Here is a 22,480-nt window from a genome sequence, read left to right as displayed (position 1 = left end):
ACAGCCAGGCGTTTACACCGGCATCGAAAAGATCGTGCGAGCTCCGAGCGGTGTCTTGCATCTGGCGAAACATTCCGAATTCAGTTACGCCGGTATCGCGAAGAATCGCATCACCGTTACTCGCATCTGCGAGTGTACCACCGGCCACTACTTGTCGTTTTTCCCCGCAGCTCGGTTTCGCCAAAGTAACGCGAAACATCGTTAAGACTTCGAAGGCGAATCACCCTTACAACGTAGCGGCTGGTATGCCTGCGCAAATGTTCGTGTACTGCCACATCACGGAACCGCGAATCGTGGGAGACGTCTACGCCCCTCTGTTACGCATAGTGTAGACCAACAGCAAAGATCTCCGCCACGGGAGTTTGGAGACCAAAACGTTGTCCCCGCCGCATTATCTGCCCTTACTGAACTCGAACTTTCGCACAATCGATATCAATATGAGGGATCAGCTGTGAAGGCCGTTGCCATTCACCCACGGGACGTTGACGGTGACGCTGCACTTCAGGAGATCACACTAATACGGGTGGCTATGATTCACTACGTGCAGCATTACGAGAGCTGAGTCGGTGGAGGGATAGCTCGCGTTTACGCGGGGTCTTCGTATCAGCGAGGTCACGGTATCGGAAGCTTCCTGGGGGGGCTGTTCCGAAGCGTTCTCCCCCTACTCAAAAGCGGGGCGCGAGCAATCGGTGAGGAGGCGCTACGAACCGGAGCAAATATAATTTCGTGAGGACGCGCCGTTTAAAGAATCGGTGAAACAACGAGTCGCCGAATTGGGGCGCAATCTACGACGCTAAGCTGAGGAAAAACTCCAAACTCTGATGACGGGAAGCGGATAAAAGGTGGGTCGCGGTGTACCAAACTGTCAGTTTCTGACGGACCGCCGGACCCATTTGGCCGGAAAACAAAGAGCAGATGGCAGAAAATACGTATCCCCGAGAAAAAGAGCCAGAAAAGCGAAAACGACTTGAACGAAGAGAAAAAAGAAGAAGAATAACGGGTGCTGCAAGAAACGAACTGTGGCTGACATATTTGGTACGCAATAATCCGAGATGGCCTACCTACACGCTTATTCGTGCGAGTGTTTGAAATCGGAGTTCGACGTTCACTCTACCGCCTACGCAGACGACGATAGAGGGTGGGCAGTGGGTCCATTTACAAGCTGGTGTCGTCTCTCACCAACGACTCACCGATCGAATTCATGGTTCCGGGACTAAGCGACGAGTACCTTGACCTGTCGCACACGATGCTTAGTCTGCGAGTCAGTATGCCTCCTTTGGATCAGGTGCAGCTGGTGCACTCGGACGGTGAAACCCCGACAGCGGCAGCGATCGCAGCTCTTGTAAACAACCTGTTGCACTCGTTCAGTCAAGTGGACGTCTTCTTCAATCAAAAACTCGTCTCCCCGGCCAACAACGCGTACGCGTACAGAGTATACATGAAGACTCTGTTGAATTACAACAATACGGCAAAAAATTCGCATCTCACGACTAGGTTGTGGTACGGTAATACCGCCGGCAGAATGGACAAACTTGGCACCGGTAATAAGGGTTTCGCAAAGCGCGAACGATTATTCAGAAACGGCTCCAGCGTTAATTTATTGGGACACCTTCATTGCGAGGTGTTCAATCAGGAGAAATTCCTTCTAAACGGCGTGGAGTTGCTATTGCGTCTAGTGAGATCGCGGGACGTCTTCTGCATCATGGGAACCACCAACGCTCACACGATGCGCATTCTTGAGGCCACTCTGCTCGTTCAACGAGTCACGATAAACTCCGGCGTGTTGTTGTGTCGAGGTCAAGGCAATGACGATTCACGGTAGAGTGCACGGAGAAACGTTGGACAACGTGTTTCTCGGCCAGCTGCCGAAGAGAATAATCATCGGATTTGTCGATAACAAGGTCTTCAACGGTGACCGAAGGCGCAACCCGTTCAATTTTCAACATTTTAAAACCAACTTTCTTTCTCTGTACGCCGACGGCCAGCAAATACTCTCGAAACCCCTGCAACCAGCTTTACGAAATCAAAATTATACGTTGAGGCGTACCAAACGTTGTTTTCCGGGACTGGCATTTATTTTCTAAACGAGGGAAACGGGATAAGCCGGGCGGACTACCCCTACGGTTATTGTCCGACCGCGCTCGATCTCACACCCGATTTATCGGCGAACAGCAACACGCATTGGAATTTGGTCAGACACGGCAGCGTTCGAATAGAGGTACGTTTCGAAGAGGCATTGGAGAAGACGATAAACTGCGTCGTGTACGCAGAATTCAACAATATTTTGGAAATTGATTTAAGTCGTCAAGTTATCGTGGATTTCGGCGGCTGAGAGTTCGACACTGGCGAAGGAGACGACAAAACGAATGCACGTTTGCAAGACGGAGAGGATTGAGAGAAGCAATATGCTGACGCTGCACCCCCACGCAAGACGGTGCGAAGACTCCAGGCGCTCGCCCGGTTACCGGTATATCGCCTTCAGACTTCAACGAGTGACAATATGAAGTACGTAATTAACGTTCAAGGGCTGTACGATAGTTCCGATAAGTTCATCGTGAAAGAGGCAGCCGTGCTGTCTATAAATAGAGGACAAGTAGGGCACTGGCTGATATTGTCACCTTGCGGATTTGATCAACTCTCCGCAGGAACACGCTGTTCGAATAATTACACGACGAGTAAGGTGCACGGTATCGAATGGTTCGACGGGGAAATTTCGGAGAGACAGCTGAGGGAAAAACTGAAAAGTGTGGCTCGTGTGGCGAGTTTGATCTATGTGCGCGGTGCGGTGAAAAAGGAGGCGTTGCAGCGGATCATAGGACGAGAACGTATAAACCTCGAGGACGATGACGAGGCCCTGGCACTCAGGAAGTTGCCGCCGTCAAATGTGTATTGCACGTTTCACGCCTATCACAAACGTCACGAAAAATTGGCGTGCGCTCTGAACCGTGCAAATCAACTGAAGCAGTTTGTGCTCTGACAACGAGCCGGTAAAGAGAGCCGTATCGTACAGAGATTGAACCGATTATATATTACCGATGAACAGCCGAAAGATACTGGTGCTGATACAACCGATAGCGACTAGAACTCTGGGTGTTTACCCCACTGATGAGATTGCTCCACAGCGGGCCCAACCAGCTGCGATCGTTGCCAATACCGATGACCACACGCAGCCAGGTACCCACTGGATCGCCTTTTACACCGACGCTTTGGGACACGGGGTGAACTTTGACAGCTATTGACTTCCGCCTTTCGTCAAACACCATTCTCGCCGCCTACAAAAAAACGGTCCTCGATACCGGCGAAACGTGCACCAGCTTCAGAGCACCTTATCAGACGTGTGTGGTCAGTTTTGTGTTATGTTTTTGTATTATATACACGATGGTTACTCTCGATCAGTATTTATCGTTATTTTCGAAAGACTACATGAACAATGATCTGATCGCCGACTCGTTTTGCAAATGTCTCATCAAAAGATATAGGAATCTCGACAACTCCTGCACACCCTGTGTGAAATATATTCGAAAATGTGTTGAAAAAAGATGAGCCTCGTAGTTCAAACTGAGAAGAAATTGTCTATTTTGTATTATCTATGGTTGAGAACGCTTTCAATTACCGTTGTTCTGAAAATGAAAAGCTCTAGTCGTTATATTTTAAAAATATTTGCAGAGTTTACACTTTTGTGCACCCTCGAATACTCATATTTCAGAGCCTCGGAGATCTTTGGCTATTGTCGGTAAGATCCGAACAGTCTTTCAGATAGGTACGTACGTCACCGCCAGGATGCCGGTAGCTGAGCAACCGTAATGCGATTCGAACATCAGCGCCATCTTGTATTGAGAATTTCCGAAAAAACGCTACGCAGAGTTTCAAAACCAGCAACCACATCAGATTTTAAAAACGCGCGCCGTCTTGGGTTCCAGAAGGGGCCGCCATCTTGATTCCAAAAAGAGCGCGCCATCTGGGGTTTCGGAAAAGGGTGCCATCTTGGCTCCAGACGATCCGCCAGACCAAGGGGCGGGGGCAGTGGGCGGGGGGGATACACAAGCGCCAGGGCCTGAGGAAGCAAGCGAGACCGTCTACTGGCGCCAGTGACGTAGATTGTTATGACCCGCTATACCTTTCCTATACTACTGATGAAAATCGCGACATCAGAAGAAATAGTGGAATCGAAGAAAATGACATAAACGACGGTAATCGCGCGATGAACTCAAATCGAGAGATCAATGAAAATCGTGGAATAGACGAAAATGTTAAAATTGAGAAAAATGTCAAAAGCGATGAAAATCACGCAATTGATGAGAATCGTGAAATCAATGGTAATCGCGAATTCGACGAGATTGACGAAAACAAAAAAAATCACAAGATCGTAAAAATTGTTAGAAATGTTAAATCCTGTAGACTTGACGGAAATCTGGAAATTGACGGGAATGATATAAACGACGGCAATCGCGCGTTTGACGAGAATCGAAGAATTGATGGGAATTGGAAAATTGACGAGAATGTTGAAATTGAGAAAAATATCGAAAATGATGTAAATCACGAAATTAATGAAAATCGCAGAGTTGACGAGATTGACGAATGCGAAAGATATCGCAAGATCTACAAAATGAGTGGGAATGATGAAAATGTGGAATCGACAAGAATCGTGCAATTTACAAAAATAACGAAATCAACAAGAATGACAGAAACGATGAGAATCGTTGGATTGACAGAAATACTAAACTTAAAAGTAATGTAGGAAACAATAGAAATCGCAAAATCGACGTGGATAGTGAAATTAATGAAAATCGCGACTTCGGAAGGAATAGTGAAATTGACGGAAATGACATCAACGACGTAAATCGCGCGTTCGACAAAAACCGAGTAATTGATGAGATTCGTGAAATTTACAAAGATGACAAAAACGAGGAAAATCGCGAAGATTAGCAGAATTAGTGGGAATGCTCAAGATTGTGAAATCGACGGAAATTGCAAAATTGACGGTATTGTTATTATTGAGAAAAATATCAAAAACGATAAATATTGCGAAGTTGATGAAAATCGCGGATGAATGAGAATCGCAAAATGAACAAGATTACCGGGAACAAAAATGATCGCGAAATTCACGAAATGAGTGAAAATGATAAAGATTGAGGGAATGACGAGAATCGTGAGATTGACGGTCATGCCTTCAACGACGAGAATCGCGCGATTAACAAGGATCTGATATTAATGAGAATCGTGTATTCGAAAGAAATGTCCAATTCGAGTAGAATGTCAAAAACGTGGGAATCGCGGAATTGATGAAAATCACGAAAGTGACGATATTGACAGAAACGAGAAAAATCGCTAAAATTCACGAAATTGGTAAAAATGCCAAAAATTGTGGAACTGACGAAAATCGTGGGATTGACGGTCATGACTTCGACGACTGGAATCGTGCGATTAACGAGGATCGGAAAATCGATGAGAGTCGCGTGATTTGAGAAAATGTTAAGATTGAGGAAAATCTCAAGAACGATGGAAATCGAAAAAACCAATGGATATCGCAAAGTTGACGAGATTGACGGAAGCGAAGAAAATCACGAAACCTACAAAACAAGAAAAGATGATAAAAGTGTGGAATTGTCAAAATCGTGGTATCGACGAAAATAATGGAATTTACGAGAATGAAAGAAACGATGAAAATCACGGAATGGATGGAAAAAGTGGATTTGATGAGAGTCGCAATATCAGAAAAAATAGTCGAGCTGACCGAAATGACATCAACGACGAGATTCACGCGTTCGACGAGAATCGAGAAATCGATATAATTCGTGTGATTGGAGAAAATGTCAAAACTCGAGAAGAATGTCGAAAACACTGAAAATCGCAAAATTGATTGAATCACAAAGTTGACGAGATGAACAAAATCGAAAATGATCGCGAAATTCACAAAACTAGTGAAGATGCCGAAGATTGTGGAAGTGACGGAAGTTGACGGTGGTGACATCAACGACGGAAATCGCGCGATTGACGAGAATCAAGAAATCAATGGCAATCGTGTAATTAAAGGAAATGTTGAAATCGGGGAGAATGTCGAAGACGATAAGAATCGCGAAATTGATAGAAATCGTGAAGTGGATACAATTGACGAAAGCGAGAGAAATTGCAAAACCTTCAGAAAAAGTGGGAATAATGAAGGTGTGGAATTGTAAAAATCGTGGAATTCACGGGAATAACAAAATTCACAAGAATGACAGAAACGGCGAGAATCGTGAAATCGACAGAAATAGTGGATTTAATGAGGATCGCGTTATCAAAAGAAAAATAGTGAAATTGACCAAAATAACATCAACGACAGTAATCGCGCGATTGACTCAAATTGGAAAATCAATGCTCTTTGCGAGGATGTCATCATTCTTTCGCGGACTGGATTTTACTCCCCTTCCGCGTGGGATCGTTCCTCGAGTCCGGCAGACTACTGCTGTTGACCCACGGGGGACCGGTCCCTGTGTCCGGAGACTTCCCGTTGACCACCGAGGGACATCATCAACGAGTTTAACCCAGGGCAAGCTCCCTGAAGTCCCTCCGAACCTTCAGGATCTCCTGCAGCGCACGTTGCGGAATCTTGAGGAGCCGCAGAAGCGAAGATTCTCGGAGCATCGTCGAGATTTTCGGGAAGCGTCTGCTAGCGGACCCGAAAACGTCGGACATTGTTCGAAGCTTTCTCTGAGTCCGTGGCCTCCCCGGACGTTTTGGTTTCCAAGGAAGATGGAACTAAGCGATGCTGCGTTGACTATCGTAGGCTCAACGATGTCACGAAGAGAGAGTCGTATCCGCTTCCCCGCGGAATTATCTAGTTTTTAATACTAGGCTAGGGTGTCGAGCGAACTCCTCAGGGTTTTCTGTGGTTTTCCCTGAGGTTTTAGGCAAATGCCGGCTCGCTAAGGGGCAATGGCGTTTTGTAAAGGGTCCACAGCCTCTAGCCAACCTCAATTTCTTTGACACCAACCCATGTGGAGCCCGGACATGGATGCGTCTCCCCTTGGAGGATTTGGAGTCGGGACGACTCTTTTCCGAAGGGGAGGGCAGTGTTACGCTGGGGGAGATCTCTTTACGGGATATTGGCGTATACGCATCGCATGGTCCGATAGGTGGGTTAGTGCCAGACAAGTAGGGCTGCTGTCGCGCTGTCATGACGTGGTGACCAACGTCATGTTGTTTGACCGCGGGCAGTCAGCCGCCTCCTCTTGGCGCTACCTCCAAACTCTTCGTCAGATGTCTTTGACGTCTGTCAATCTGACGTTGCCTAGTAGGCTGTTATTATTGTAAATAACAGTCTGTTCAGAACTAGCGAAGAGAGCGCACGCACTTTTTCTGAATAAAACAGACTTATTGCTAATCTAATCCCCTGACCCGTTTATTTCCACTCCGGTTATCCGCCCGGAGTAACAATATTGTGGGACTGACGAGAGTTGAGGAATTAACAAGAATCGTGGAATTGACGGAACTCGAAAAGGTGACAACATTGACGGAAACGAGGAAAATCGCGATATTGATAGAAGTCGCGAAGGATGAGATTGACGGAAACGAGAGAAATCGCAAAAATTTACGTAATCGGTGGAAATGCTTCAGATTGTGGAATCAACGAAAATCGTGAAGTAAACGGTATCCTTGAAATTGAGAAAGATACCGAGAACGATGGAATTCGGGAAATTGATGAAAATCGCGAATCGATGGAAATTGCGAAATTGACGTGATTAACGGAAACGAAAATGATCGCGGAATTCACAAAATTGGTGAAATTGCCAAAAATTGTAGAATTGACAAGAATCGTGAGATAAACGGTGATAACATCGACGACAGAAATCGCGCGTTCGAAGAGAATCGAGAAATCAATAAAAATCGCGTAATTTGAGAAAATGTTGAGATTGAAAAAATGTCAAGAAAGATGAAAATCTCAAAATTGATGGAAATCACAAAATCACCAAAAATGACAAAATCGATGGTAATCGCGAAATCGACAAAAATAATGAAATTGATGGAAATCGCGACATCAAAAGCAATAGTGGAATCGACGGAAATGATATCAACAACGGTAATCGAGCGATCATCTCAAATCGAGGAATTAATGGAAATCGTAGCATTGACGGAAATGTTGAAATTGAGGGAAATTTCGAAAACGATGAAAATCGCGCAACTAATGAGAGTAGATGGGTTCGGGTATGAGGCATCACAACAAACCCCTTTTCTTTTCCTTCATAGCGCCAGCCCCTCGCGTAGAGGATTTTCGGGCGTCTACCCCTACCCCTCTGCCGGAGTCGTTTTCGGGCATCTTTCTCTCCGGTGGATCTTTTTTGGGCGTCTCTCCGTCTTTTCTCTGTTCGGGTCCTTACCTTGGGGCTGGTGACGTCTCGCTAAGGTTTTCGGGGCCATAGGATCGCGATACTTACCCCGTCCTGTTGTTGACAATTAGTGGGGGTTTGCATTGATTATTTGGGTAATGAGTTGGGTACCTGATCGAGCCGTTGCCAAGTATATCGATATGGGGTAGAGGAGGAGAAGTGGAAGGAGGAGGGGTAGGAAAAGAGTAGTAAAACTGGGTCGACACGTGTTCCTGAAAACTTACAATTGATATTTTATTTTACCTCGTGGGTTCTCTAAGAAATCAGTACGATAGTTTTTTGTGATCATATGTGAAGCTTACGTTTCACCGGTCAATGTGATGATTCATTTTTCTCATGGGATTGTACAGAATGATTACACTAGTTTTGGTAATTATAAATCTGAAGCTCACGTTCTAATGGTAAATGAGAAAAAGTTGAGAATTTGTACAACATGAGGAGACTAGAAACTATCGTCTGTCAATCTTTTACAGTTTTTCGGCTTCGCAGCACTGAATGCAATGTGGTGTTCGCACTCGAGATCTATTGTTACAGTGATTGGTGGAGGTCAGCCCTTCATAAAATTGAGGCGCCATGCGGTCGATGTTTTCGTGGTCATTATTGGATATATCTGCAAACTGCCCAAGAGTAAAACCAGTAGCCATAAAATGCACAAACATAACACAGTATTATCCACGTACGTCCGAAGAAAGACTTTGGAGTTGTTTAACGTTCCAGTAGAGTCTTCTGCAGTTACGTTGCAGTGTTCGTCTGTGATGTGGTATGAGCGGTAGCATTCCGAAACTGTCGAAGTAGAGTCCATGACCGGTGGAACTGACGTAGAACGCCACCCAGTGGCTACCCCCTCTTGTGTGATCATCGGTGTTTGCAACGATGATTGTTGGGGCTGTCCAAACAATAGGGATTCATTTCGCGGCAAAAACCTCGCGATTTCCGTTTTGAAGCGCAAGCAGTGCATCCAGAATTGAAAAGGTGTTCATCTTCGGTATCGGAGACGATCATACTACCGAATGTGTCTACTACCGTGGCGTACGTAGGTTCTTCGTCCACTGATACAACGGTAGCACTGCTGGGTGCTCTGTCGTCCACTGGGGATGCGGGTGAATTTGATGCGTGAGACTGATGCTCAGATACCATTTGCAAGAAAGAGTCTCTAGTGAAAGACCGTGGTGTCTTATTCGTGTGCGGATACGCTTTGTGACAGTCTCCGGTGATACGCCTCGAATTCATCCAATTCTTCAATCTGATCACGTTGTTCAGAGCACACGCGTATAATTTCTTTTTTTGAGCCCCGTGGAAAAAGCAATATTCTTTGCTCCGATCTAATTTAGCGAACACGGGGCAGTCGACGTCTTCCAAGTTTATGATTCCCCGCGAAGTGATGTCCTGTAGATATTTGGCTTTTTCCCGACCGCGTGTGATAATACGATGGGCATGGCGTGCGATTTCTCGTGAATTGGTAGCAAGTTGATGCAGCGTTATGTCTTCTTCGAACCAATTGACCCCGTGATGATAACAGGTCACGTCATTGTTGACGGCACGCTTCTTCCCCGATAAATCGATAAACGGGTAAAGCGGTAGTACGAGCCAATGAGCAAAGTACGGATTCTCAAGTGCCACTAATGCCACTTCTTTCGGTGAGAAACGTCCGTAACATCCCTGAAGTCTTGGATATCTACGATGCAATCCATCAAGGTGAAGATGTTTTCGAGACGGTGTAGAGCACTTGACTGTTTCTCTCGAATACGAAACTACCTTTTTGAAGACGTCGAGCCGTACCTCCCACTGTGCTTCTGTTCGGGCGTGGTCTCAACACGTGTCGCTCCATCTGTTTTCTGTCAGCGTTCGGGCTAACCACCGAAATCTGTGACAACCTGTCGCGATGCATCAACTTCAATGATATCGTCGAATTCCGCGTACACGATACAGTTGATGGTTTTCTTAAGTGCATCGTCGAAGTGTCATTCAATCTTAAGTGTTCCGTGTTTGATAAGTGACCAGTGAGACGGACAGTTGGCCGTAAGATTAGGCGTTAGGTCAAATGCTGTGAGACAATTTCCTATTTCGTAGTGCAGTCGTCCAAAACCGCAGCCCTCGTTCAGAAAATGTACTCTAGTCCCAGAGAATAAAGTGTGATACGTGTCGACGTATACGCCGTTCTTTCCAAAGCTCGGTTGCAAAGCTTTTGAGGGTATTTGAATGCCGTTGACGTACAAAGATTGATAATTCAGCATGAAATGATGGAAGTTGAAGGGATTCCGTTGTCTGTCACCGTTGAAAGCCTTGTTGCTGATCAGCCCCAAAATGATGCATTTCGGTGGAGATGTCCGAACAAATCTACGACGCGTCCGTTTCGCACGATTACGCTGCGTTTGATACAACCGTTCATTGAGGGTACGTCGTTTCCATGCGTTTCGCAGATATCTGTTTCTTGTTATCGTACCACTGTCCAGCCGTATGATGCAATTGTTCAGCGTTCGGTGCTTTATTCAGCAGCGTCTCAGATACCGATTTTTGATTGAAAAATATATCCACTTGAATGAATATTGAGTAAAGCAACTTATTTATAGTGGTCACCCATGGTGTGGTAGAAGTGTCCTTGCTCGCCGATGCAGCTGTTTCCTCTTTTGTTCGGCGTAATTGTACGCGTAAGCTCACCATAGTGTGGGCAAGGTCGATGTACTCGTCACCGTGCCCCGGTACAGCGAATTCGATCGGAGAGTCATCGGTTCCAGACGAAACCGCATTACAATGTGTCCATTGTCTGCTTCCGATGAAGGTTTGTGTTGGGGGTAGAGAGAATGAATCCAATTCAGATTTCCGCAAGCGCGAGTGTAGAAAAGCCATCGTACGGATATAGTGCGACAAATTACGCTGGTCCAAATACGTCCTTCACGGTTTGTTTTTCGGAGTGTTTTTCACGCCCTGTATTCTTACTTGACGCAGTAAAGGATGTCGTTTTGTTCTTCTTCTTGCTCTTTTTTTTGCTCCGCTTGATATTCGAATTCCTCTTCTGCCTGGTAACCTTTCACGCAGCGACGAGACGATTAACGCGGGCGAGCATCGACTGTCTCTTCGGTTCTGTGAGCGCCCCTTTATACACGAAATTCTGCATAAGATCAGCAAGTTTTTCTTGGGGCTTCTCTGCAAATTACGCCCCGATTTTTTGGCCCGTGATTTGACGGCTTCTTTGAAGGGTACGTCGCTTTCCATATCAGCCATGACGTTCATCCCGGCTTGCGAGGCCTTCTTTCCAACGGCTTTTGCTGCGCTTTTCAGTAACGGCAAAACTCTGCAAAATAAACCTTCCAAAAAACTACCGATACCGTGACCTCGTTGATATCGCACACCGCGATGAAAAGTTCCCGTACCACCACCACCTTTGAGTTGATTCTCATAATGTTCCGCGAAGTTAACCATATCGTTTGTTTCTTCTTCTTCTACCCCTTTCGTATCAACGAACACGTTGGAAGTGAAGCGTTACCGTTAGTGTCCCATGAACGAATGGAATGGAACTTCCAGTGTGATCTTTTATATAAATCTCTATGGTGCGGAAGTTCGAGTAAAGCAGCGGTAGGTAGTGTGGCTGCGAGAAAAATCTCGTATCAGATTCGCCGCGTATTGAGTGTTGTTCTTCGCAGGCGTGTCCGACTCGTAGAAGCGGAGCGTGTACATCACTGATTATACGGGACTCGACGAGATCGCAGTAGACAATTATTTGACACGACAGGATGTTCGGCTTGAGAAAATCTGACGATATATTCTGACTGGGAACTGAGTAGAAATCTTAGGAATATGTTGGTTGATGATGAATTTCTGCGAGTCCCACCTCCCATTCGCCACTGAGCACGATCGCGCGTGGTGACTGCGTGATGTAGCAGCAGAAGCGATTCTTCGGAAAAAAAGAGACTGAGCCATTGCTCGGAAGTGTGATGTAAAAGTGGTCCTTGGTCATTACACTGGCGTGTCTTGCGACGTTCCGCGTCAATGTATGCAGAATGATTGCGACACCGTCGATCCGGTCTTTTATTTCTTTTTTTCTTCAATTTCGGAAGGCATCGCCATCAGGGCCTTTTCCCTTGATACGCTGAAGCTCAGGTTCGTAGGGAGAACCGTCAATTTTCTCGCCGGAGAGATCCTTTAATACATAGACAATCGGTGCACGAGCGAGTACTCGGCGAATTTTCAACAATTCTTCGCTTCAGTTTGCCTTGTAGCCTTTCTGAAAAGTTCCTTCGGTTTTGCCGATCTGCACAATATCGTTCTCGCAAAATTGGGGTCTGCCGATACGACGTGCTGAATACCGCTTCTGCATGTAAGCCCGCGATTCTGCAGCGTTCTCTAGCGTCACTTCGGCAGGGGACATACTGATACTTGAGTGACGTGTCTCGTTGTACGTTTGAACGATAAGTGGTGAAACGTCCACGTAGTGCTGATTATTCTTATGCGTAAAATAACGCCAAAGTCGCTTCTTGAGTGTCCAGTTGAAGCGTTCGACGATAGCCGCTTTAATATCGGGATTAAAGGTAGTACGATATCGTATGCCGTTGTCCGAAAGAAGCTTTTGTAATGTTCGTCCGACAAACTCCTCACCCTTGTCGGTCTGCAGTAAAACAGGTCTACGCGGGGTTGTGGTTAGCACGTGTTGTAATTCTTTTGCTACGAAATTGGCTGTTCTACACTTCAGGGGCTCAACCCAGGCGTATTTGCTCAAAACGTCGATGACCACCAGCGAATAGCGATGTCGGTTTTTGTTTTTTCGTATCGAGCTTACATCTGCTAAATCAGCCTCCTACACGTCGTCAATGTTGGAAACGTCGTATCTTGCTCTTTCGAAGTTTCTTTGTACGGATTTAAGCGAAGTAAACGTATCCTTTGCCACCGGCTATTTCTTCACCATCGCTCGAGTCTTTTCGCCGCGAGCCGCCCGTTCCAGAATTCGTAGACCCTCTGGCCCGCAGGGTGTGCTGGGTTGTAAAAGATCTTTTCGAGCATTTGCATCATTTCGAAAAGCGCAGTCTTTTCCAATTACGTACTCCTAAATAGGGGGATCTCGGAGACACGTTGGTCTCTTTAGAACGATGACGGGTTACTGGAACTTGAGGCTGCGGGCTAGCCGTCTCATTGGTTTCATCGCTGGTGGTGTCGACGAGTCTTCTTTTTCTTGGAACGAGGCTTTTTCGCGCCTCGTCGAATGATCGAATAGTTTTCCAAAATTCATTATTTCCCACATTATTGCGGCACATTGATCACGTGAAGAAACCGTGCGAACCGTATGCTTCCTGCGGGATCGAATGTCTTCTCCGAGCGCATCGTGTGATTGATCAGATCGACAATATTTGTACTGGGACTGATCACTCCATCGATTGAAACAACACCGGACACATCCCATCCAAAACACGCAGATGTCTCGTCGCTTATCGTCAGCAATCGCACCAAAAGTCCCAGTTTCGCAGCATACCTGTTCGAAACAGCGTCTACTATCTTCTGATACTCCTGTTTTACAACCGCTCTCGGTATTTCGTTGGGTGATCGACTCGCCGTATTGCTTTCTCCGTTGTTGCGAATCAGAACTTCCAACGGCTTTCCATTTTCGTTTGTAAAAAATAAATACCGTTGCATCGCTTGCTGAAAGAGTTGCCACTTTTCCGCGTTGTCTTTCGACTTTGATTTCAAGATAACTCCCATCTCCAGGTCCAGTCTTGAGACAGAATTTTCGGCGACGTCATTTGTCGTCGTCGGTGTAACTTCCGCAGTTGTATTCTCGCTGACGCGACGTCGAAATCTCTCAATCGTATCCGCCGGTATGAGAACCATCTTCTTTGCATGCACTATTCTCTTTTTTTGATTCTTCTTCTCCACTTCGGAAACAGACCAGAAGCCGAAGTCCCTTATATCGGTGCGAGTCATAGAGTCAGGAATCCGTTTCCTTGTTGAATTAAAAATTTTTTCTTACTCTTCAAACTACCTTGCTTTTTGGCCAGTTGACGGAGCGTTTGCTTGTGTTGAACAAGACGGATTTTCTGGGCGCGCGACAGTTCCACGTTTTCCAGTGAGACATTGAGAGCGCACTTGCAAATATCTCTCACCAACGTTTTGTCAGCGGTACGGAGCAAAGCCAATTTTTGAGTAGGATTTAGTTTTTGCAGAGCCCGCAGAGCGACGGTGTTCGTCTTGCCGAAGCTGGCACTGCTTTTCCGACGACTTCCTCGCGGCATCACAGCTGAATGACTGGGACTTTACCCGTTCCGTTCGACTTTATATTCTTTTTCGGAACGTATACGTAGTGTTTCTCGTCCGTAGGAAATATTTTCGTCCAAAAGCGACAGTTTTCAGGGGTCGTTTGTTTCAAGTCGAGTAGCAGATATCCGTGCGAATGGCCGTAGCATCGTGATAGGCCTTTCGAAGACACCGTGGGTTCTCTGGACAGACCTGACGCGCGAGATGTTGTATCTGACTACGGTCCCGAGGATTTTTGAAAAATACTATATAGTTCGCGTTTAACGAAATGTCGCGTTGACCGTGTCCTTTGTGAAATAGGTTTTGCGTGACGTAGAAGACGCTGAGGTTTTTGTGGTGGCAAACTTTGATGAATAAATCGACGACTACGTTGTTGGACGCTTCGCGCATCAGATCGTCGATGATCAGCAGTTGAGAACTCTTGTCGCCGTCGTAGTCAGTGTGTTGCGGTAAACCCTTACGATATTCTATACCACTGGTGGATTCGTACAACGGTTGCCATTCGTCGTAGTACTAAATGACGCGAGTGAATTTCACATCGCACATACGCTCACAGTGTTTCAAGAAAGTCTTCACTAAATCGGACTTTTCACAGCCCGATGGTTCTGCAACGATGGCAGAGAACGGATGCTTTCAACGAGTATCCAGAGTCATCGTCTAGCGTCACTTCGCTGTATTGCATGCGGCGGTGGCGGCGGCGTGCTGGCCATGAGCTCGTACCGGCACACGTCTACGAATGAGCTCATCTCCGCAGAGCGCGTACGTCACAAGCTCGTACGTACGCGCGTACCCTGATACGCTGATAATGAGCCAAAATCGACACCCTGCTACAGTGTGACTACAGACTAATTGTGATCCTCGTATCGAGTTATGTGTTTATTGTCGGTGTTTACTGAACTATGTCGCACCTTTGACGGAGTCTTGATGCACCCGAGATTGATTGACCGTAATTTTTTCTTTTTCTTCCTCGTCTCCTCCTTTTCGGTCGTGCGTGCGTGACCTCCATTGTCTCCGGTGAATCTAAATCTGATCGTGTCGCACCCCGGCCGCTGTACTTTGCGACGGTGGGTATTAACTCACTCCCAGGCGGGTTGGACCCGGAAAACACCCACGTGCTTCTGGTGCGATCTGTACGAAACGGAAAACGGAAAACGGAACGAAAAGATTGTTGGGCGCCAGACGCGTTGTCACGTCGATTAACAAAGTAACAAAACTTACAGATTAAAAAAATGCAGATCCGGCGGAATGGCTGGCTAGGCACAGGCTGTTCAACAGCGGAATAAATGGTAGAGTGGCGTAAATTCACAACAACGATTCGGGCACAAATAAAATAACGATAACGCAAAACCAAATTCGTAATCACCGAATACTGTATTCGAACAAATTCGGCAAGGAATACAGAATCGGTAGATCTACAACAGGTCAAGAGTAACAAAATATAATTCGTTCAACGGTTTCGGAAAATCTTTCACGGTAGTACAGAATTATAATTTCGATATTCGAAAGGCCTGCGATAGTTTACTGATCTTTTCACGAATCATCCGAATGTGTGATAATTACGAACGGAAGAAAAGACGCAGTTTTACACGGAGCGCCTTAATGTAGCTACCTTACGGTAACAGACAAAGAGATTTCTCGAACTGAGCGGAAACGTAACGGAACGAAATCTTAACGTAGGGATAACAATTTACCCAAAGAAATTACAGATTCATACGATAGAACATATTACATCAATCATAAGCAAAATACCATACAGCATCACCAAATATCACCACGGCTTACCTAACGTATTACTTAAATTTTACTTAATACGGAACGTACAAAATAATGTCACGTGCAAAAAATGCACGGGAGAAACGGTAGAAGACCAAACTGAAGACTCAGATAAATATAATTCTCAAAACGTACAATAACCTAATTCGGCCACGAGGTGCGCCGGGAGGAATTGCAGAACTGTTTAAAACCCAAATACGTAAATGGACCGGACCGTACCAAATTGCAGTAGGGCTCGTACCCACCGACTTACAAAAATGACGGGATGCAGTGGGGCTCGTACCCACCGACTTACACAAAATAAACTGCGGTGGGGCTAGTACCCAACGACTTATGAAACGATAAAACAAAAACGCGTCATACATTAAGGCAATTCTCAATCCTCACTTGGCTACGTCGTGCCTCTTTCAGAAGGTGAAAAACCTCACCTTATTGGAGGAGTTCGGCACCCACTGATTTTACTGATTTTACTTACTAACGATCAACTAATGACTTGAGATTTGAATGGACTTCTAGAGCTAAAGGGCGGATGGAAATGGATCTAAATTCAACGGTAGCGGTAGACCTGAGGTGAAAACGGTGCAGACACGGTAGATTCGGGAGATTGGAAAAGTAAGATCTTAACGGGTGCGGAAGGATCTAACTAAAAACGTCCTGTTGGTTCAACGGTATGTCGTAGAGTAGGACAAGTTGTGCGCCAATGTTCGGGATCTTCTTTATTAGAACTCGTCCGGATTGGGGATTCCCTCTCCTAATTAGGCCACATTGGTGTAGGGCGCAATTCTTTGGGTGACAATTGAATTTGCCTATTCGACGCCTCTCCTCTTCTTTGACGTCATCATCCATGCTTCCTCGTTGGCCGCGCTCGCGTTTGAATACTGACCAGCTGGACGTCTGCGTTTGGAAGGCCATCCAAGGCTGCGTCGACTCAGGCACTTGAAGTCCTCATCTTCGAGAGCAACATCTCTATTCTATGTCGTCTCGTGAGTTGGAATTTAGGCCTGGGCTCACCTGTGCCTCGGCTCCGACATGTATTCCTAGGCAGAACGTCATTTTGGGAGGTTACTAAGTTTTACCCGGTGACGGGATCAGTTCCGGAACGGTAGATGTTGGTTTGGTCTGGCTCCTGGCCAGTGAGTTACGGAACGAGAGGTAGCACTACTCAATCCATGCCACCCCATACGCCGTCTCCGTAGCATCCATTCGGCGGTAGCAGAGCGTCTTACTCACCTTTCAACTAGCGGGAAATCGTAGACGGGTCGTCTTGCGGTCCTATACGCCGGTAGCGATTCAGTGGATCGGAAGGCGGGAGATGTTGGCGATGCTGTCATCAGCTGATGGTCCGGTCCACCGCGGAAGAGTGCACATCGATATTTTGATTGACACGGATGACGTCAGAGTTGTATCCTTGGGAAAAAGGGCCCAGGAGGTCGTCGTGTGTCGTCCTTGGCTCAACTCGTCGGTATTTTCCTAGGTCACATGAGAGAATATTCGGAACTACTTAGAAAATTAGCTTAATATACGGGATATCTCTTATTCCAGTTCAGCCTTGGTATTCCTTTCCGGTGTGCTGTAGTTTTCTATATTATTGACGAAAAACGGAAGAAAATTCTGGAAGATTTGGGTGCCGTAGTGACGAGGCTGAAAACGCCACGTTACAACTTATATGACCAGAAGCTGAATGAAGCTGACGACAGGGAGAGTATGAACGAAGTGTTGGATCGTTGACCTGTCGCCATGTACCTAAATTTCATTCGTAAAGAGAAGAGTCGAGCAAGAGCAAGCCTCACGAAGCATACGGTCCTCATTTCACGTGCCTGGGGACGACTTCAATATCCCTCATTTTCGTCTTTGTACTCGTACGGTAACGCATCGAATGAATTCGGGCGGCGGAATCTCTTGACAAAGAGGGGTTTGCAGGTTTTCGTCTCCGTTCGCGTGACAACATCGTGTGAAGCAGTCCGACGAATAGCACGATATTCCAGACGCACGGGATCCGCTGATTCCGCCACCATTTCCCTGATTGCCGAGAAGTTGATGCGTTTTTTGCTATCGTGGTTCAGCGTGATGCCTATGATTTTACGAATTTTCGCGTCGCTGCCGTCGGGGTGCCGTACCATAAACGCGAAGAATTTCGCAACCCCTAAAAAAAACGCGTGAATGAAGGAGCCCTTACCGTATGCCTTCAATTCGTCAGTGAGATCACCAAAGAAATTTTCCGTTGGCGGTTTGTACTCGTTTGAATCGAGCATGTTCCGACGGTAAATTACGGAATCCGTATCGTAATATAGTACGCGTCTATCGAGTAGTTCGAGATACTTGTACAATTTTGAGCGAACTTGGGCAGTCGTACACGCGGCGATAACGACGTTAGATAAAGGCGACGGTTCAACGCATTGCATGGCGTGTGACCAGTTAACGTATAGTACGATATCGTTTACTATCAATATGCCCGATACCACGACTGCAAGGGTGGTGATTAATTCCAATAGTTGCTGACGCGTATTCACTATCTTCTTTTCCGTTATGTTTTTCCGCTACCTGAACTTTCCGCAAACCGAATTCAGGCATAACTTAGACACGAAACGCAGACTGGGATTCCTTGAAATTCTGGAACGGTCTAGCCGAATCTCCTCTACTCTCTCGTACTTGTCGAGATAATCATTGCGCGATGCCTCGTCCTTGCAATCGGCAGGCCAGCCACTAGCCTCCTGCTTGATTTTAAGGAACGTTTTTATATACTGCGCGAAATGGCCACCTTGCTGAGTGGAAGAATCAAAAGAAGTGATCTGAAATTGCCAGATTTCCAGAATCTTCAAAATCCGGTAGCCTTTCTTCACGGCTTCTCTCAAATCGTCGGATACCCACGTACCCTTGAACTCCCGCTGCTTTTTTTCACTATGCCGATAGCCGTTCCGTTCGAGGTTCTTGCAGCACGTACGACACAACGCAGACATCAATTTTCCGTGCATACGCACCGGCGAAACTGGCTGGTATAGGTTTTGAGGCGGTAAGACTGTACACTTCACTAGGCCCTCGATCCTTGTTATGTCTGTACCACCAATCCCCGTTAACATGCGGCACTTGTCACCCACGTATACAACTGGATGACCCACCGGTTATCGACCGTTCTTACAGATGTAAGGGTAAAGCGAGCACAAGTCAACATATGTATTCACTCGGTCGCGACTCCGTCCGCACCCGTTTTCACCTCGTGATAACACGATGTGTCACCTGTACGTCCGCCATAGAAAGCAGTCCGCGGGTTTGAAGCTTCGGTACGCGAGTTAGTCGAGTGACTCGCAATGTACGCCCTCATCTAAGCATTGTTCTGATCTTCGGGAGACGATCAAAGACGCATTCCCACATTTCGGTAACGTGGTATCCCAGTGCGGTCATCCGGGCAGTTTTTGCAACGGTCTCTACGTGACGCTTGTCGAGCGACACTCTGCTCACGGAACGGCGATCGCGATTGATTTCGAAACAATTACGGCACCCGTGCCAAATACACCCGTGAAATTCGAAAACTCGCCGCACGCCATCAGGTGTTACGCGATACCCGTCCACCGCACGTCCTGTCTCGGGTACTCTGAACTTGCGCGAATTACCGGCATGACGGATGACTAGCTGCGACTCGTGTTTCACTTATGCTAATCAGTCTAAAGCCTTTCGCCTATGGTTATCAGCGAAGCGATATCCTCCCACCGGTAGGATGCCTATACGTTCCGGCTGTGAAAAGTTTTTTCGGAAGACCGCGGAGCACGCGGACGCTATGGTTGTACTCTCGGTAAAGGGGCACACTTTGCCGCTTCCCAAAAATATATTCCGAAATGCGATACACGCGCGACGGAAAATGTCTACATCCGACCTACAGTACTTCATCAGCTCCCGGTAAAAGTCAAAGCTGTAACCCTGTTCATGTGCCTCGCGGTACCAGTCGTGAAATTCTTGTCTTGTCTCGCCGTCCATGGTGTCCGGTGAGTACATTTCGACGGGTGGTAGCACGCCTGCGTAGCCCACACTCTGCGGTGAGTTGAAAAGATGCGGAAAGAAGCCTTCAACCGTGCCATTTGGAAGCCCGAAAGCCTTTCGCAGTGACCCGAGAGACATCGGCATGTATGCCAAGGAGTCGAGGAATCGCGTATGCCCAGTCTCCATCATAACGATTTTACTTCCGTTCAGAATTACCTTCGAAGGAGTCTTGTTGTTCCCAACGATATAGCGTAGAATAAACTGCGCGTCGAACCCGCGTGCATTGTGCACGATGCAAATTATTCCCGAAAAATTTTGGACGGGTCTTGTCGCCAGTTCTACCAATTCCCTGACGGAATCTCTTGGGAAAATAAACTTGCGCACGAGGTTGCATGCTGAACAGCCTGTGGTTACTTCGGCTTTACCAATACACTTCGTACACACCTGTTGTGCTACCCACATTTTCGGAATACGGATATTGGTCGAGGTGTCGCGGACGATAGAGACATTCTGCTGCGTTTTAAAATCATAGAATATGAATATAAAGTGACTGGGCTTTTCCGCGCTTTTCAACGGTGCCATGTAACAGGAGTGATTGTTTCAACGTTGACAGCGACATGTACTGCAGTAACGTTTATCACAGCTATGTGGTCCGCCGGTGGTAAGATCCACGAGACGCGAGCAATCGGTACATATGCGCAACGAAGCACACACGGTACGTCGTGGGCTAATAGACTCAACTTGACGATGCTTTCGAATACAATTTCCTACGTGAAAGCCGCGCCCACAATCAGAACACTTGATCTCGCCCAACCCTACTTCACAGAGCGACCTGTTGAAACATTGGGGACAACGGTTCGAACAGCGATGTTCGAGAGGTCTGTTAAAACTCTTGTTACATGGCATGCAAAACAATTTGCTAGCAGCAGCAGCTGTGACGTTTGTAATTAGGCTATCATGTCTCTCCTCAGGATCGTAAAGTAAATTGACGAGGTAACGAACTTCGACCCCTGAATCTACCATAGAGATAGAGCCGTCGTAAAAGATCTCATCGCCGCTACTCAACTCATCCATCCCGAATACGATCAGCGCTATCCCTTCTTGCGCCAAGTTTACCTGATAGCGGGAGATTTCATAAACGCTGCATTCTCTTTGTGGAATTTTGACATTACTTTCCGCTGTTGAACGCTGTGCTTCGCTACGCCGGAGAACGGAATGAGGGTATCGGATAGCCTCGTAACGCTGATGTAATTCTCCGCTGCGAACGTCAGTCCGTTTAGCATGCGCTATACCGATTACTATTCTACGCGATAGACACATATCGTCATTCTTATTTATAATAATAATTGACCTTTTGTTGGTCAGGGCCCTGTTATTCCATACCGTTCTGTCGCACCCCGCCGGAACTTTGACGGAGTGCACACTCACCGTATAGAATTTTTCCACTCCGAATTCAGATGCGCTTTGCATCACACTGGAAACCAGTTTCCAGGAAGTTTACGTGAAGTCGCGAACGGGTCGAAACGACAACCATGCAGCCCCCTGATTAAATCTCTTCTCACTGGAGGTGACTCCTATATAATCACCGCTCTGACATATCCCCGTAGCATAAGTATGCAAATCTTTGAAGGCACCTTCCAGCCACTCTACGGGGTTTAACTCCGGATTCGGTATTTTAGTCTTAACAATCAGTTTGCGTCCGTCTATTTTGAACCATCGGATATATTTGCGCGTTCCGCCCACTATTGAAAACCTATTCCCCAGGACCTGTGGAACAAAACCGTTCGCTGCGTAAGGCTCATTTTCGTTCTCAACCCTTTCCGTAATTTCTTCAACAGTTTTGTCGTAATCCTCGTTATCGTCGTTCTGATTATCGTTATCATCATCATTTTGCCGGGTTGTGCTGAGTCTGATGCCCGAGGTGCATGCACCTTCGTTCATCTGAGAAGGTTTTCTAGATCCACCGGTTTGAACACGGATGTACGTGCTTCCTTCTCCGACGCCGGTTCGCGTGATTCCGAAACCTCGCGAGTCGACTGATTCATAAAATATAACAAAAAAAAGTCCTTGAACTAATTTTTACCATTTTTTACCGATTGAGAGGCATACGAATGAAAGAACAGGAGAAA

This window comes from Athalia rosae, chromosome 5 (assembly GCF_917208135.1).
Source record: "Athalia rosae chromosome 5, iyAthRosa1.1, whole genome shotgun sequence".
Taxonomy (NCBI): domain Eukaryota; kingdom Metazoa; phylum Arthropoda; class Insecta; order Hymenoptera; family Athaliidae; genus Athalia; species Athalia rosae.
The sequence above is the reverse complement of the archived record's forward strand: the minus strand, read 5'-3'. Positions refer to the sequence as shown.